This window comes from Balaenoptera musculus, chromosome 19, assembly GCF_009873245.2.
Source record: "Balaenoptera musculus isolate JJ_BM4_2016_0621 chromosome 19, mBalMus1.pri.v3, whole genome shotgun sequence".
Taxonomy (NCBI): domain Eukaryota; kingdom Metazoa; phylum Chordata; class Mammalia; order Artiodactyla; family Balaenopteridae; genus Balaenoptera; species Balaenoptera musculus.
This window is the reverse complement of record NC_045803.1, coordinates 38270381-38287317: the sequence shown is the minus strand read 5'-3', so window position 1 is coordinate 38287317 and position 16937 is coordinate 38270381.

Here is a 16937-nt window from a genome sequence, read left to right as displayed (position 1 = left end):
GAACAAACACACATTTTTAACAGCAAAAATTGTTTATATACTTGATTGGCATTGAAACAAGCATATACTTTTTCTGAAAGTCAGTTGTCATTTTTTTGGTGGAGGTGGGTTGTGTAGTTTAATTTTTAAGACAGCTGACATCAAGCAAAATACATCCAGAGGGAAGTGTTAGTTCTGTTCTAAGCATGGGTGGGAAGCAAGATTTAAATCTTTACTATGAAGGACATTTTGGCTGTCCTAATTTGCTCAGTTTCATTTTGTTCTAATTAGCAATAGGGGTAAGAAATAAGAGCATGTGAATCACATCTTACTAGGGGCTCAGATTTCTAAAGGTCTAATATGGTAAAATATACAATTTACAATGTATTTTCAGTTACTCACAATAATTTGAAAGCTACATGAATAGAGTACAACAATGGATTTTTTTCTCAACTAAAATCCAGCTAATGTCCAGCTCATACATTTGCCATTTTCATTTCTGACCCCTTTCTGCAGCTGTGGGTCCATGAAGTCATGGTTTTGTTGAATTCATTTTATATTATGCTTCCTAGTACAATGTTTTGACCATGTCTGATTATATAGCTCAATTGGAGTGGAGAAAATTACCCGTTAATTTAGAAAAAAATTCCCTTTCAAAGCCTGAGGGAATCTGCTCTTCAATTTTGAAAGAAATTTACAGAATCAGGTTGTTTGTATCAGTTGTAAGTATTGTTTAGTGTTTGACCCAGGGTTGCCTGATATATCACTCAAACAAATATGATTTTATGTTTGTCTCTTTTCCCTTTTCTCTGTGATACGAATTCTGATGAACTCAGAATATCTTCTCTGCCATTGAGTTTTGCACACCCTTCTCTCTATAGTTTTGCCATAGATTTCCATATATATGGCTATATATTCAAGCCATAACTATAATAAATAAGGCTCCCATTATAACCTTGCTTAAAATAAGAGATGGGTGCATTTTCTTCTACTTTCTTACAAGTACTTTTTAAAGTCACTTCTATTTTTAGAAAAAAGAAATAAAAAATTTAAAATGCACATGTTAACAACCTGTGTTGATTGGAAATACCCAAAGGTGTTTGTGAAACCGAGCTTTCATGAGATCAGTTTCTCTCCCTTTTATGTCCTAAACTTCATCTTCATTGCAAATTGCCTGACCCTTGTGGAAGATTGCTGTTGGGCACACATATGAAGAGGTTAATTACTACTTTATTATATCTTACATGTTTCTCTATTTTACAGCATCCAGGTTTTTTCTCTGTTACTCAGTGGGGATGTGTTAGATTTCTGTCTTCCCTTGTTGAGAATGATTCTGGTTCTCTATATACTTAAGAAAAAAGTCCTTCCATATAACATAATCACATTTTGGGCGTTTGCCATGCTCCCCAAATCAATTATTTAACATAAAATCCTAGGTACTGTGTGTTCACAAATATCTAATGCATGCATTCTGTCTAGTGAGAAGATCAGGCAGGTACATGAGCAAAATAAAACATGAAAATCCCATAGTAGGAGTGGGTACCAGACACAGCAGACAGGGATAAATGAGGGACAGGTGGTTATTGGGCTCGGCAAAATCTATCTAGAGAAAGATATCATGAGATAGAACTTCGAATGGCAGGCAAAGGAGGAAGGACATTTTGGAAGGAGGGTGTAATATATGTAAAACGATGAAAGAATGGGAGATATAAGATACACTTTGGGAACTACAAGTGTTTAATATTTTAGGGTCTCAGGACTCATGGGGGAATGAGATTATCAAATTTGAGAGCAAGGCCCAAAACATGTGCATGGGTCATAAAATTTCCAGTTATCAATCTATATCCACAGAGTAGACCTAGACAAAACCCTAATAACATCTACTGCTTTGATATCATAGAAAGAGCATAGAGCATGGAATCAGAAGTCTTGTGCTCCCACCTGCTGAGTTACTTTGGACAAGTTTTCTTCTAATTTGGGCCTTCACTTCCTCAATTAAAAATTAAGAACAATAAAATATTAATCTCCTAAGGCTTTTGGATAATTTTGCATGTGTCAAAAAAGCTTTGGAATTTAAAAAGTACCAGCCAAAGTAATGTCCCTCTTTCACATAGTCATTCACATATTTTCAAATATTTGAGGGTTTAGAATCTATCAGGCACTGGTCTAGCCAACAGGCAATTTATCAGTAAGCACAACAAGTAAGACCCCTTCTAGCATGGAGCTCATGATTCCCTTTTCTGTGGCATTTAATCTGAGACCTATAAAGATCATAGGGAGAAAAATTTCAGGAAGAAGAAACAGCAGATATAAAGATCCAAAACCAAGAATGTTATTGGCATGAAATACACACACATTCACAGAAGATGAGAGGATTGGAGTATCCCTTCAGATGCTGGGCCCCTTGGGGAAGGATTGGGCAAGTGGGATTTACACCCAGCAGAGCAGTTCTCCTAATTATAGACATACAGCATGTGGGCCAGAGGCAAGTGACATATGTGCAAGGCTTTAGCCTTTAACACTCTCTCACCAAAAAAGAAGAAAATTCCTTTTGTGTTGCTAGGATACCTCTGCATTTTAAAATCTGCAGTGCATTGGGCTCTTGACTCTTGCCCTTTCATGTCTTTTTCATCTGTCAAGGTTCTCAGAGGAGAGTGTCAGGAAAACTTGCAGTGGTCTCCTGCTTTGGAAGCTAGAGGTCGACTTCTCTCATTGCCCCTATTACTTAATATTTTCCTTTCCTTTCTTCTAAATGGTGCTGGGATTTTTTATAGACATGTCATATTAAGTCAGGAATGCAAATATATGCTAACTTAAGTGCTCACTCTGATCCATTGATGGTAGGTGCCTAGAATACCATGTGGAAAAACATTCTAGCTAAGGTGGGGAGCTCAGCAGAGAGTGAGACAACAAAATTGTCTACGTCTTCTTTGGATTGAGTGAGTAGCAAAGAGGCAGAATTGGACTGAATCTTCCTTAAAGTAAATCTGCCTTTTTGCTCTAAGATTAAAGTCGCAATTGGGTCATTCTTTTCTTTAGCATATTTTATTTTCAATATATTTTCCTAGGTAAAAGAAGACTTATCATAGTTATCTTAAATAAACATTAGTACCAAGAGTGCAGCCTAAAAAGCTATAGATAGTATCATCTATGGCACTTTTTTCCCTTAATAAGTCCACATACACTGCCACTGATATTCCCAGCTTCTTGGACATTATACAAATGACTTAGTATTTCCCAGCCTGTTTTCTTATCAGTATGGTGGAGTAATAAGAGAACTTACCTCCTAGAATTGATGTAAAAATTAAATGAGAAAATCTCTTTAAAGAACTTGCACTAAGCTCAACACATAAAAATTTCTTAATAATTCCTTAATAAAAGTTAAATGGGGACTTCCCTGGTGGTCCAGTGGTAAGGAATCCACCTTACAATGCAGGGGACGTGGGTTTGATCCCTGGTCGGGGAACTAGGATCCCACATGACGAGGGGCAACTAAGCCCACGCGCCACAACTATTGAGCTCGTGCACCTCAACTAGAGAGCCTGCGTGCCGCAAACTACAGAGCCCATGCCTTGGAGCCTGCACGCCACATCTAGAGGAGAGAAAACCCACACGCTGCAACTAGAGAGAAGCCTGCACTGCAACAAAAGATCCCACATGCCTCTACAAAGATTCCTTGTGCCGCAACTAAGACCTGACACAGCCAAAAATAATAAATAAAATAAATAAATAAAACTTTAAAAAATATTAAATGATGGTGATGATGATAATCAAGTCTCCTATGCTTGTGAAAAGAATGGTTCACAAATTCAACCCAAGATGGGAGCATCTAGCCAATTCCTAAGTCTGTGGTAATTGCACGTCCAATTCACTTTAGTTATTTACTTTAAAGATCCACTGAATGGCTCCATCCAGCTGTGTCATTAGAAGAAGTTAACAAGATATGTGTCACGTCTGCCACTCTGTCAGTGTTTGTTTTCTTTCAATATAAATTCAGCTTCCACTACATCCCCTTTTAATATTTTTAATGTCTCAGTTTTCTCAATTGTAGTAGATGAAACAGAGAATTAAATTATCAGAATTAATACTAAAAAGAGGGAAAGTAATAAAATAAAATGTAATGTGCAATCTAGTAACCTTAACTTGGTGGAAATGTAGATACATTCAATCTGAATTGAAAATAATATTTATAAATGAACAAATTATTTGATGTATAAATTACCAAATAATCATTTAGTTAATCAGTTGTCACATTTCAATCAGATGTTTTGATAACGTCTAGACCAGTGCTGAACAATAGAAATAATAATGCAAGATGCATATGTTATTTAAAAATTTTAGTAGCCACATTAAAGAAATAAAAAGAAACATATACAATTATTATATTTAACCCACTATATCCAATATATTATCATTTTAATCAATATTTAAAAGAATAAAATATTATATTTTATTTTATCCATATTAGTTCTTGAATATGCAGTATGTATTTTAAGCTTATAGCACATCTCAATTAAATGCTAAATTTTCATCAAAAACACTGATCTATCCATAGATTTCGTAAGCTTTACAGTTGATAAAGTCAATTCACATACTCTAATATTCCAAACACACTTAAAAGTTTTCCACCATCTGGACTGAGTGCTCCAAAATACTTTTATTTTAATACTCACATAAATATGGACAAAACTGGTTTATTATTTTTAAAAGGACTGATTTGACTTTGAAGCAAAAGCATATTAATTTCAAAACCACATCTGTCCAAGTTAAATAAATTGACTAACACTTGGGTCAACTCATTATGCTAATAAACATCAAATTCAAAGGGGTGTTATATAGAATGAAAAACAACACTAAATTTATCAATATCAGAAAGTCTTCTTCATTTTTCCATGTTTTGTAGTCAATTTGCGTGATGCTGTTGTTTACAATTAAAATCTACATATTGACTTATTTTATAAAATGTCATAAATCATAGTTCATGGTTTGTTTTGTGAAAAGTTTCAATTTTAATATAAATTTTCTTACCTGTCTAGCTAAGTCACAAATTACCTTTTTCTTTTTCCCCGCTTGGTGCTTCAAATTTAGTTCTTCCATATGCAACTTAACAATGATGAAAACACATAATTCATGCTGCCACATTTTGTCTTTGATTATTGAATATTTAACAAACATTCCTTTATTTCAAGAAAAACTTGAACCTGAATTAATAGTACAGTAAGTCATTTAAACCAATGAGCATTTTTGGTAAAGAACATGAGGCCATTAAATTTTTTGTTTACTTTGGATGTGTATACTGAAAGACTTGAACTATATCTGTGAAGCTTTTCACAAAGTCTTTCTCAGGAAACTGGAAGCTTTTCACAAAGTCTTTCTCAGGAAACTGAGAACAAATATTTTCCACATGTATCATACAGTTGAATAAAACAGTAAGGGAAACATCAGTCTCCTAATTTAAATTAGAATAATTATTTTTTTAATCTAATATATCTGGAGTACCATTCATCTTCATAGGAGTTTTAGGAAAAATATATAGCTAAGATTTCTCTTCCTCAGATGCAAACATTTCAGAAGGATATATGTCACGAGTTTCATATTTTAGACTATGAATTGACAACATTTTCTTGTGAATTTGGAAGATCTTTGAAATTAAAATGTACCCAAATACTATTTGGGCAGTGTCTTTTATATTGCATGGCTAATCTAAAACTAGGGAGAAGTAATGACAATTATTCAAATTTTGAGTCAATTGATAATTGATATTGTTAGAAACATTTTAAATTTTACAGGCAATTATTTGCTGGCTTAATTGAGAATCTTTCATTTTATGTAAAATATATTTTTAGTCTTTTTATCATAACATTAGTAAAATTGTCAATATAATTATTTCTTTAACTGGCTATCAAAAAAATGGTTGCTTCTTTTTGTGCACAAACCCAAGCATTTTTATGGCTGGCCAATATTACAAGCTCAGATTCTTTTACAGATCATTAACTTTTTTGTGTTTGTTTCATATTTGTTTCCGATTTTAGGCAACCATATATGCTCATTCTCTTTTTTCTTTTCATATTTAAAGACAATTATTTTAGAGCAGTTTTGGTTCACAGCAAAATTAAGAGAACGGTACAGAGAGTTCCTATATATATCCTTCCCCAGCTCATTCATAGCCTCCCCAATTATCAACGTCTCCCACAAGAGTGGTACATTTGGTACATTTGTAATTCTTTATTAGTTCCAGGAGTTTTTTGGTGACTCTGATTTTCTACGTAGATTATCATATCATCTGTGTATAAAGACACTTTTATTTCTTCCTTCCCAATCTCTATACATTTTATTTCTGCCTCTTATTGCATTGGCTAGGGTTCAAAGTATGATGTTGAGAAGGAGTGGTTAGAGGGAACATCCTTTCCTTGCTTCTGAACCTAATGGGAAAGCTTCTAATTTATCTCTATTAAGTGTAATGTTAGCTGTAAGTTTTTTTGTATTTTTTGTATCTACTATTTTTTGTAGATACTCTTTATCAAGTTGAGGAAGTTCTCCTCTATTCCTGTTGTACTGAGAGTTTTTTATAATGAATAGGTGTTGATTTTGTCAAATGTTTTTTATACTTATATTGATATTATCATGTGCTTTTTCTTTTTTAGTCTGATGATGTGATTATTACATTAATTGATTTCTGAATGTTGAACCAGCCTTGCATACCTGGGATAAATTTCACTTGGTCATGGTATAGAACTATTTTTATACATCTTTGGATTCAATTTCTGAATATTTTGTTCAGGATTTTTGTATCTATGGTCATGAGTGATATTCATCTGTAATTTTATCTTCTTGTAACATTTGTCTGGTTTTGGTATTAAGGTAATTCTGGCCTCATAACATGAGTTAGAAGTACTCCCTATGCTTCTGTTCTCCAAAAGAAATTGTAGAAAATTGGTATAATTTTTCCCTTAAATATTTGGTAACATTCACCAGTAAACCCATCTGAGCCTGGTGCTTTCTATTTTGGAAAGTTATTAGTAGTTTATTTAGCTTCCTTAATAGATATAAGCCTATTCAGATCATTTATTTCTTCTTGTCTAAGTTTTGGCAAATTGTGTCTTTTAACAAATTGGTCCATTTCATCATCTATGTTATCAAATTTGTCGGCATAGAGTTGTTCATAGTATTCCTTTATTATCTTTTTAATTTCCCTGGGTTCTATAGTTCTGTCTTTTCTTTCATTTCTGATAGTAGTAATTTGTGTTCTATTTCTTTTTTCTTAGCTAGCCTAGTCAAAACCTAATTAATTTTATTGATTTTTTTTTTCAGAAACAGCTTTTAGTTTTGTTAATTTTCTCTGTTGATTTTCTGTTTTCCATTTCATTGATTTATGCTCTAATTACTACTATTATTTCTTTCTAATGTTTACTTTGGATTTAATTTGCTCTTCTTTTTCTAGTTTCCTAAGGTGTAAACTTAGATTACAGACTTTCAATCTTTTTTCTTTTCTACTATATGTATTCAGTGCTATAAATTTCCCTCTAACCAATTATTCTGCTGCATCCCACAAATTTGGATGTTGTGTTTTCCTTTTCATTTAGTTCAAAATATTTTTTAAATTTCTCTTGAGATTTGTTCTTTAAGCCATGTTATAAGTGTGTTGCTTAATCTCTACATATTTTAGGACTTTCCAGCTATATTTTTGTAATTGATTTCTTGTTTAATTCCATTGTGGTCTGAGAGCAGACATTGTATAATTTCTCTTTTTAAAAGTGTTAAGGTGTGTTTTATATTTCAGAATGTGGTCTATCTTGGGGGAATGTTCCATGTACGCTTTGCAAGGATGTGTATTTTGCTGTTGGATGAAGTCCTCTGTAGATAACCATTATATCCACCTGACTGAATTCAACTATTTCCTTATTGACATTTTGCCTGTTGCATCTGCCCATTTTTGACAGAATGGTATTGAAGTCTTCAGCTATAATGGTGGATTAATCCCTTTCTCTGTGCAGTTCTGTCAGTTTTTGCTTCATGTAGTGTGACAATCTATTGTTAGGCACATACATCTTAATAATTCTTATGTTTTATTGGAGTCTTGACCCTTTTTTATGATGTAATACCATTCTTTATCCCTACTAACTTTCCTTGCTTTGAAGTCTGCTGAGTCTAAATTTAATATAGCTACTTCTGCTTTCTTTTGATTCGTGTTAGTATGGTATATCTTAATCCATCCATTTACAGCACATAGTTGGGGCAGGTCTTGTTTTTGATCTACTCTGGATCTTTGGTGCATTTATTTTATTGAAATTCAAATTGATTATTTATGTGTTGGATTAATATCTACCATATTTTTTACTCTTTTCTTTTTGCTGCCCTTCTTCTTTATTTCTATTTGTGTCTTCTACTTTTTTCTGCTTTTTGTAGTTTTAATTGAGCATTTTATATGATTACATTTTCTCTTTTTTCTTATCATATTAGTTTTATATATATATATGTTTTTTAATTTTAACTGGTTGTCCTAGAGTTTGCATTACACATTTACAATGAATCCAAGTCCACTCTAAAATAACACTATCCTGCTTCATGGGTAGTATGAGTGACACACATACACACAAAGATATATACATAAATATACATAATCAAATACATTGTTGCTATTATTATTTTGAATAAACTTGTATCTGTTAGATCAATTTAGGATACAAAAAATAAATGTTTTTATTTTACCTTTATTAATTACTTCTTTGATGCTCTTTCTTTATGTAGATAGAAATTTGTGATCTATATCAGGTTCCTTCTCCCTTAAGAACTTATTTAATATTTCTTGCAATGCAGATGTCCTAGTAACAAATTCCTTCAATTTTTGTTTGAGAAATTATTTCTCTTACACTTCTGAAGGATAATTTTTTCAGAGTAAATAATTCAAGGTTAATTTTTTTTCTATTTTCTCTCTCAACACTTTAAATATTTCCTTCCATCCCTCTTCTTGCTTGCATGGTTTGTGAGAAATTGGATGTAATTATTTCCTTTCTTCCTCTGTAGATAAGGTGCTTTTCCCCTCTGACTTTTTTCAGTATTTTTGTTCATCTTTGATTTTCTGTATTTTGAAAATAGTATGCCTAAGTGTAAGGGTTTTTTGGCATTTATCCTGCTTGGTATTCTCAGATTCCTGGATCTTTGATTTAATTAATTTAATAATTAATTTGGGGGAAATTCTCAGTCATTTTTGTTTTTAATATTTCTACCAGCCCTTTCTCGTTTTTTTTTCATTTTTTGTTTTTTCCTGGTATTCCCATTATATGTATATTATACCTTTTGTAGCTGTCCCACACTCCTTGGATATTCTGTAGTATTTTTTTTTCAGTCTTTATTCTCTTTGCTCTTCAGTTTTGGATATTTCTTTTGAGGCTTTCTCAAGCTCAGAGATTCATTCCTCTGCCATATCTAGTCTACCAATAAGCCCTTCAAAGGCCTTCTTCATTTATATTAGATTTTTATATCTATTATTTCTGTTGGTTCTTTCTTAGGTTTTCCAACTTTCTGCTTACATTTGTCCATCTGTGCTTGCATTCAATCTACTTTATTCTTTAGTTCCCTTAGCATTTAATCATAGCTGTTTTAAATTCCCAGTCTAATAATTCCAACATTCCTGTCATTTCTGGTTCTAATGCTTGCTCTGTCTCTTCAAGTGGTGTTTTTTGCCTTTTGGTATACCTTGTAGTTTTTTTCTTGATAGCTGGATATGATGCAGTGAGTAAAAGGAGCTACCATAAATATGCTTTTAGTAGCGTAGTGGTAAGTTGTGGGGGAAGGGGCGAAGCATTTTATAGTTGTATGATTAGGTCTCTGTTTTTGTGAGCCTCTGCCTCTGGCCTGTGAACTTTATAAGTGTTTATTAGTCCCCATCCCACACCCACACCCCCGCCCCACCTTTGGCAGATCAGGATGGGTAGAGTGGGCTGGCGTTGGGTATTTCTCATCTCCTTTGTAAAAGCTTAGAGCTGACTGGAGTTGGGTATATCCCTTCCCCCACGCAGTAAAGCTCTGGTTAACTAGTTTCTTCTGAGGGCAGTACTTGTAAAGAAGAACAGAGTGCTCTGGTGTGTTTCAAAATGGTTCCTTTTACTCTTCCCCTGTTGGAAGCCTGAGGAGATTTTTTTTCTCTAATTCTTACTATGAGAACCTGCCTGATAAAACCAGATAAAACTCAAAAAAATTTTGGGGGTCCCCTATGACTGGTTCCCCCAGAGTATTTAACTCTCAGACTGTCTGTACTGAGATTCCAGCAATTCATCAATTACAGTTCAGGTTTTCCTACCCTGGCACTGATTACCATGGAGTTTTCTGCTCATGAATGTCTCCTTGGATAAGGTGTGACTCCCTGTTTTCATCTGTCTTTACAGTCTTGGGGGAGTGGTTTGCCCTGTGTCCTTACCTCTCTTATGGATTCAAGAAGAATTGTTGATTTTTTTATTTACTCATTGTTAGAACAGAGGGGCAATATCCAAGCTCCTTATGCAGTACAGGATATCTGAAGTCACTGAAACAAATCTTGTAATATTGTTTACTTTATTATTTTAAAATACCTTTTACACAGTAAAAAAAAAAAATAGAGTTTTATTTTTGCTCTGCCACAGTAAAGTGCATTTGTTAGTCAATGTGAAATATTTGATATGCCTACATCCAGTTTTCTTTCTTTCTTTTTTTTTTCTATCCTTGGTGTATTACAGCTCCTCTGCTGCATCTACACGCAATTCTGCATCATTAGAATGCTTTGGTTTTTAATATAAAAATTTGTCCACACTTATTTCTTTTATACCAGTGAAAATTTATTTATAGTATTCAATTTAATTACCAGTTATAATTGCATTATTATCATTTTAACTACTGCTGTCTGCATAAAGCATTCAAGTAAACAAATTACAGGACATTAGATTGATACATAGAAAAAGTCATTTGAACTGAATCAATCTGTTGACTCCAACTAGATCAGTGATGTGTTTTGTGTTATACTCAAAATGACATACACATTTAACATGCACACCCAAATGCAACAGTACCGTACATGTTGCATCAGATAAAGTAAAATGCAGTCCTGACAAACCAGTAAAGTTACGTTCAGTGTTCCAATGAATGTTTCAATGGAATAAGAAATTACTCTTCTTCACTTTTAAGTGTAAATTTAAATTAATTAAAGTTAATATTAAATGAAAAATGCAGTTCCTCAAGCATACTGTAAGCCACATGCCAAGTGCTTTATGATCACATGTGGTTAGTGGCTACATTATTGGACATTGCAAGTCAAGATTTTCTTATGGTCAATTTATGAGGACTGATCATAAGTGAGTAGTTCCAAGTATATACTTTCAAATATTTATAATTGTAAAATAGTTTGCCTTAAATGTGCTTTACTATGGAGAGTGATTGTAACAGTTCATACTGGAGGAAATGTAACAGTTCATACTGGAGGAAAATCTCCAATCTATGGTTGGAAATTCATTTTTGTTATATAAAGAGGTGCTTTCTCCACTGGATAATGTATACTTCAGGTTTCATTAATACTGTGTAGTAGTCAACTTTTCAGTAATCAATTTAAGTAACCAAAGCTCTAAGAGATTATTACGGATATGACACATAGTTATTCTAGTCACATTTCATTTTGTTCTTAAGTGGAAAATATGATGCCATAAAAACAAATCATTGTTTGCAACCCCTCATTGAATTTATTTCGCTCTTGGTAATTTCACTTTTATATTAAGGTTCATCTTTGGACAAAAGTAGACCATCAAGGGGCTTTAGCTTATGTCACGTAGACAATGAATCCATGCCTACCTTTAGATGAATTTGCCTGATTGAGTGTTTTTAGGATTACAGTGCCAATTAGAGCAACTAAAAGTTAAGGCAAGAAAGAACAACATCCAAGAATGTAAAGGTAACTAGGTATGGAATATCCACAAGGCAGACTCTGCCACTTTATTCAGATCTGTGCTCAAATGCCATCTCCTCAGAAACGGTCTCTCCAGTCACCTCTGTCAACCATTCCCTTATGTGATTTAGCATTCTTCATATTAACAATCTACAATTTTTAATTTTTCTTTAATATTTATTTGGCTGTGCTGGGTCTTTGCCGTGTGCAGGATCTTCGTTGCAGTGTGCGGGCTCTTAGTTACAGCATGTGGGATCTAGGTCCCTGACCAGCGATCGAACCCGGGCCCCCTGCATTGGGAGCTCAGAGTCCCAACCATTGGACCACCAGGGAAGTGCCATTTTAATTTTTATATATGGTTTTTCTTACCTTCACTCCCATAAAAAAAATAAGCTCCATGAATATGGGAAGCATGTCCCTTTAGTTCATGACTGTATTCCCCTCAAATAGAGGAGTATCATGCATGTTTTGGGTGCTCAATATGTATTCAAATATCCACTGAATAAATTAATAAATTTGTTAATAATAAATTCTGCATTCTTAAAGGTTGTTGTGTGTATATATACATACATAAATAGATACATACATACAAATGTGTATATGTGCATATAAACACATACTTGTGTGTGTGTGTATGTATACCTTTATTAATTGGGCATCCATTATGGGAAAAGACAATGAGATTATAATGTTGAAAAAACACAGATAAGACCCCTTTTGACTTCAGAGATCTTAGAGTCAAATTGGGGAAATATATTTTAATCAAATTATCAAATTATCCCAAACAATAATTTCTAAGTATGGTTACTGCTATGAAGGAAAGTGACAAAGTTTTATAAGGGCATATAAGACCTTAGCTTCATTTCAGGTGCCAAGGAAGTCTTCCCTCATGAAATGATATTTAATCTGAAATATTAATAATGAAAATAAGTAATAGACAAAATGGAGAAAAGATCTTTCCCACTGAGCAAATAGCATAAGCAAAGGCCCTATGGAGGGAGGTCACACGGAGTTCTTACAAAACAGAGCACAGTAGCTGAAGCACAGAAACCAAGTCAGCTTTATAAGAGATGAAGCTAGGGAGTTAAGTCAATTCCGTAGGGACTTGTATGCTGTGCTAAGTATTTTTGCTAAGTATTTTGATCTTTATTCTAAGAGAAATAGGTCACTATTGAATGGTTTAAAGCAGTGGGTATATGGCATTTATAAAATATGGAATTGATATAGATACCTTGGATTAGAGCAGTGATGGCACATGTCTTTTTGCTTTAAGAACAAGTATACATAAAACAGCACAAAGTCTGCCTTCATGTTCCCAATAGGATGTTCACCATATCACCTTGACTTCATGTTCAGCCTGATCATTAAAACTAGACTCTCTTAAACTCTAAACAATCATTCTGTAAGTGGAAAGGTGAGTTCAAATCTTAACTGCCCCCTTATAGTACTCAGTACTCATCTGAATACAGATACAGACTTTCATTTACCCTGAATGTAACAATTATGTTTAATATTTATATAGCACTCATATAAAAGGTACTATTCTCAGTCTTTTACTTTTATTAAGTAATTCGATCCTCCAGCCACCCTATGAGGTAGGTGATATTATCCTCATTTTACATATGATGAACTGAGGATGTTAATGGCTGTGTCCATCCACCTGTCCCAAATTAGAAGGTGACTCTCACCCTCCAACACTGTGATCATTTTCAACAGTGAAAATGCGAAATATATAGCCCTTCCTGACTTCCACCTTGAAGGCATAGCATTTGTATCTTCTACGGGAAACATACAGAGGCAATGGCATGATCATAAGTCCATGTTACATCAAATGCATGGAGAGGTCAAGCAGTAGACAAAGTTATAAACTACCTTAGGGATATATTTAACAAGGCCAACACTTCAGATGTAGGCCAGCTGGTAAAGTCAGCCATCAGACTAGAAGAGGAAGCAAAACATTAAAGAATATTCACTTAGCTCTTCAATGACATTTCTTTTTAAATGACCATGATAAAGTCTAGGGCTTGAAGGAAAATTTAGTTGGGGATATTCCATCAACAACAGCTTAAAGTCCCCCAGATATGCTTAAGGAAGTACCAAAGAGACTAAAATAAAAATAATTACAATTAGGGCTTGAAGGAAAATTTAGATGGGGATATTCCATCAACAGCAGCTTAAAGTCCCCCAGATATGCTTAAGGAAGTACCAAAGAGACTAAAATAAAAATAGTTACAAGTAAAATGGTTTTAAGCTTAGGCATTAACTATAGTTAAGCACAGAATCATTGTTTGAGAATTACTGAGGGATTCTGTGCTGGTTGAAAAATAGACTACAGGGTTGCAAGATTGTAATCTGCTCTCATATTCTTTCTCTTCTCTGACTTCTTTTTTTGTTTTCACCTTTCTCTTTTCAAAGAGGGACTTATGGCAACTCATTAGCAGCTAGAGTAGAAATCTGGAACCTGACAAAACTTTGTTAAATCCCTGCTATTCCACATAATACTGTGACCTTGAACAGTGCTTCAATTTCTTAATTCCTCCCACCTTCAAAAGTGGGGGTTGATAGACTACCTTGGAAAGTTGCAAAAGTTAAGGGAGATAATGCATTAAGTGTCTAGGACATAATAAGGGCTCATTGATCAATGAATGATTGAATGATTTCATGTTATTTCCCTTACAATTCATTTCCATGTTCTTTAGAGGTAGAGGTTAGGACAAAATTTTGGAGAATGATGACCGAAAGAAAAATATAAACAGTACTTGGGAAAACCACTATTTTGCTTAAATTTTTTTCTTGGGCATTGCTTTCTTAAGTTCCAAGCTGAGGAAATTTAAATAACATTTTTATTATTTTTCTTAGAAAGAGCAATATTGTGTCTGAATGCAGACTGTCATATTCAGGTATTTAATTCAGACAGGAAGTACCTGACCAAAATCTTTTGCATGTAATTGGTGGGTTGAATAAAATGTCTTCCTAGGTGTAATCTTTCTTTAACAGCAGGTACCTTCCATCAGGTAAAATTATAGTTCTTATGTGGCATTAGAAAAAATCCAAGTATTTTCAGCTAAAAATTTACATCATCACTAATAGCTCTTACATCCTTTAAATATATATATACTGCCTTCCATTTTAGGATTTCTATTTCTAGTACATAAACGCAAATATGAGATTCATTTAAAGATCTATAACCACATAAGGACTTGGCTTATAGTAATGAAGAGGAACGCATTCTGATTAGTTTTGATTAGATTAGAAATATTATATTGCTTTCCTGAGACATAATAAAAGGAGACTTTTATAGGTAGTGAGACACTTAACTTTGCCCTTAACCAGCTACTTGGCATTACCTATTCAGATGGAATTTAACTGTCTTTGGAAATTAACAGAGATGGCTGAAATTAAAGACATTTTCTTTTTTTTTTTTTTTAACATCTTTATTGAAGTATAATTGCTTTACAATGGTGTGTTAGTTTCTGCTTTAAAACAAAGTGAATCAGTTATACATATACATATGTTCCCATATCTCTTCCCGCTTGCATCTCCCTCCCTCCCACCCTCCCTATCCCACCCCTCTAGGTGGTCACAAAGCACCGAGCTGATCTCCCTGTGCTATGCGGCTGCTTCCCACTAGCTATCTATTTTACATTTGGTAGTGTATATATGTCCATGACACTCTCTCACCCTGTCACATCTCACCCCTCCCCCTGCCCATATCCTCAAGTCCATTCTTTAGTAGGTCTGTGTCTTTATTCCCATCTTGCCACTAGGTTCTTCATGTCCTTTTTTTTTTTTTTTCCCCTTAGATTCCGTATATATGTGTTAGCATACTGTATTTGTTTTTCTCTTTCTGACTTACTTCACTCTGTATGACAGACGCTAACTCCATCCACCTCATTACAAATACCTCCATTTCATTTCTTTTTATGGCTGAGTAATATTCCATTGTATATATGTGCCACATCTTTATCCATTCATCCGATGATGGACACTTTGGTTGCTTCCATGTCCTGGCTATTGTAAATAGAGCTGCAATGAACATTTTGGTACATGACTCTTTTTGAATTATGGTTTTCTCAGGGTATATGCCCAGTAGTGGGATTGCTGGGTCATATGGTAGTTCTATTTTTAGTTTTTTAAGGAACCTCCATACTGTTCTCCATAGTGGCTGTATCAATTTACATTCCCACCAACAGTGCAAGAGTGTTCCCTTTTCTCCACACCCTCTCCAGCATTTATTGTTTCTAGATTTTTTGATGATGGCCATTCTGACCGGTGTGAGATGATACCTCATTGTACTTTTGATTTGCATTTCTCTAATGATTAATGATGTTGAGCATTCTTTCATGTGTCTGTAGGCCATCTGTATATCTTCTTTGGAGAAATGTCTATTTAGGTCTTCTGCCCATTTTTGGATTGGGTTGTTTGTTTTTTTGTTATTGAGCTGCATGAGCTGCTTGTAAATCTTGGAGATTAATCCTTTGTCAGTTGCTTCATTTGCAAATATTTTCTCCCATTCTGAGGGTTGTCTTTTGGTCTTGTTTATGGTTTCCTTTGCTGTGCAAAAGCTTTTAAGTTTCATTAGGTCCCATTTGTTTATTTGTGTTTTTATTTCCATTTCTCTAGGAGCTGGGTCAAAAAGGATCTTGCTGTGATTTATGTCATAGAGTGTTCTGCCTATGTTTTCCTCTAAGAGTTTGATAGTGTCTGGCTTAACATTTAGGTCTTTAATCCATTTTGAGTATATTTTTGTGTATGGTGTCAGGGAGTGTTCTAGTTTCATACTTTTACATGTACCTGTCTAATTTTCCCAGCACCACTTATTGAAGAGACTGTCTTTTCTCCACTGTATATGCTTGCCTCCTTTATCAAAGATAAGGTGACCATATGCGCGTGGGTTTATCTCTGGGCTTTCTATCCTGTTCCATTGATCTATATTTCTGTTTTTGTGCCAGTACCAAACTGTCTTGATTACTGTAGCTTTGTAATATAGTCTGAAGTCAGGGAGCCTGATTCCTCCAGCTCCATTTTTCGTTCTCAAGATTGCTTTGGC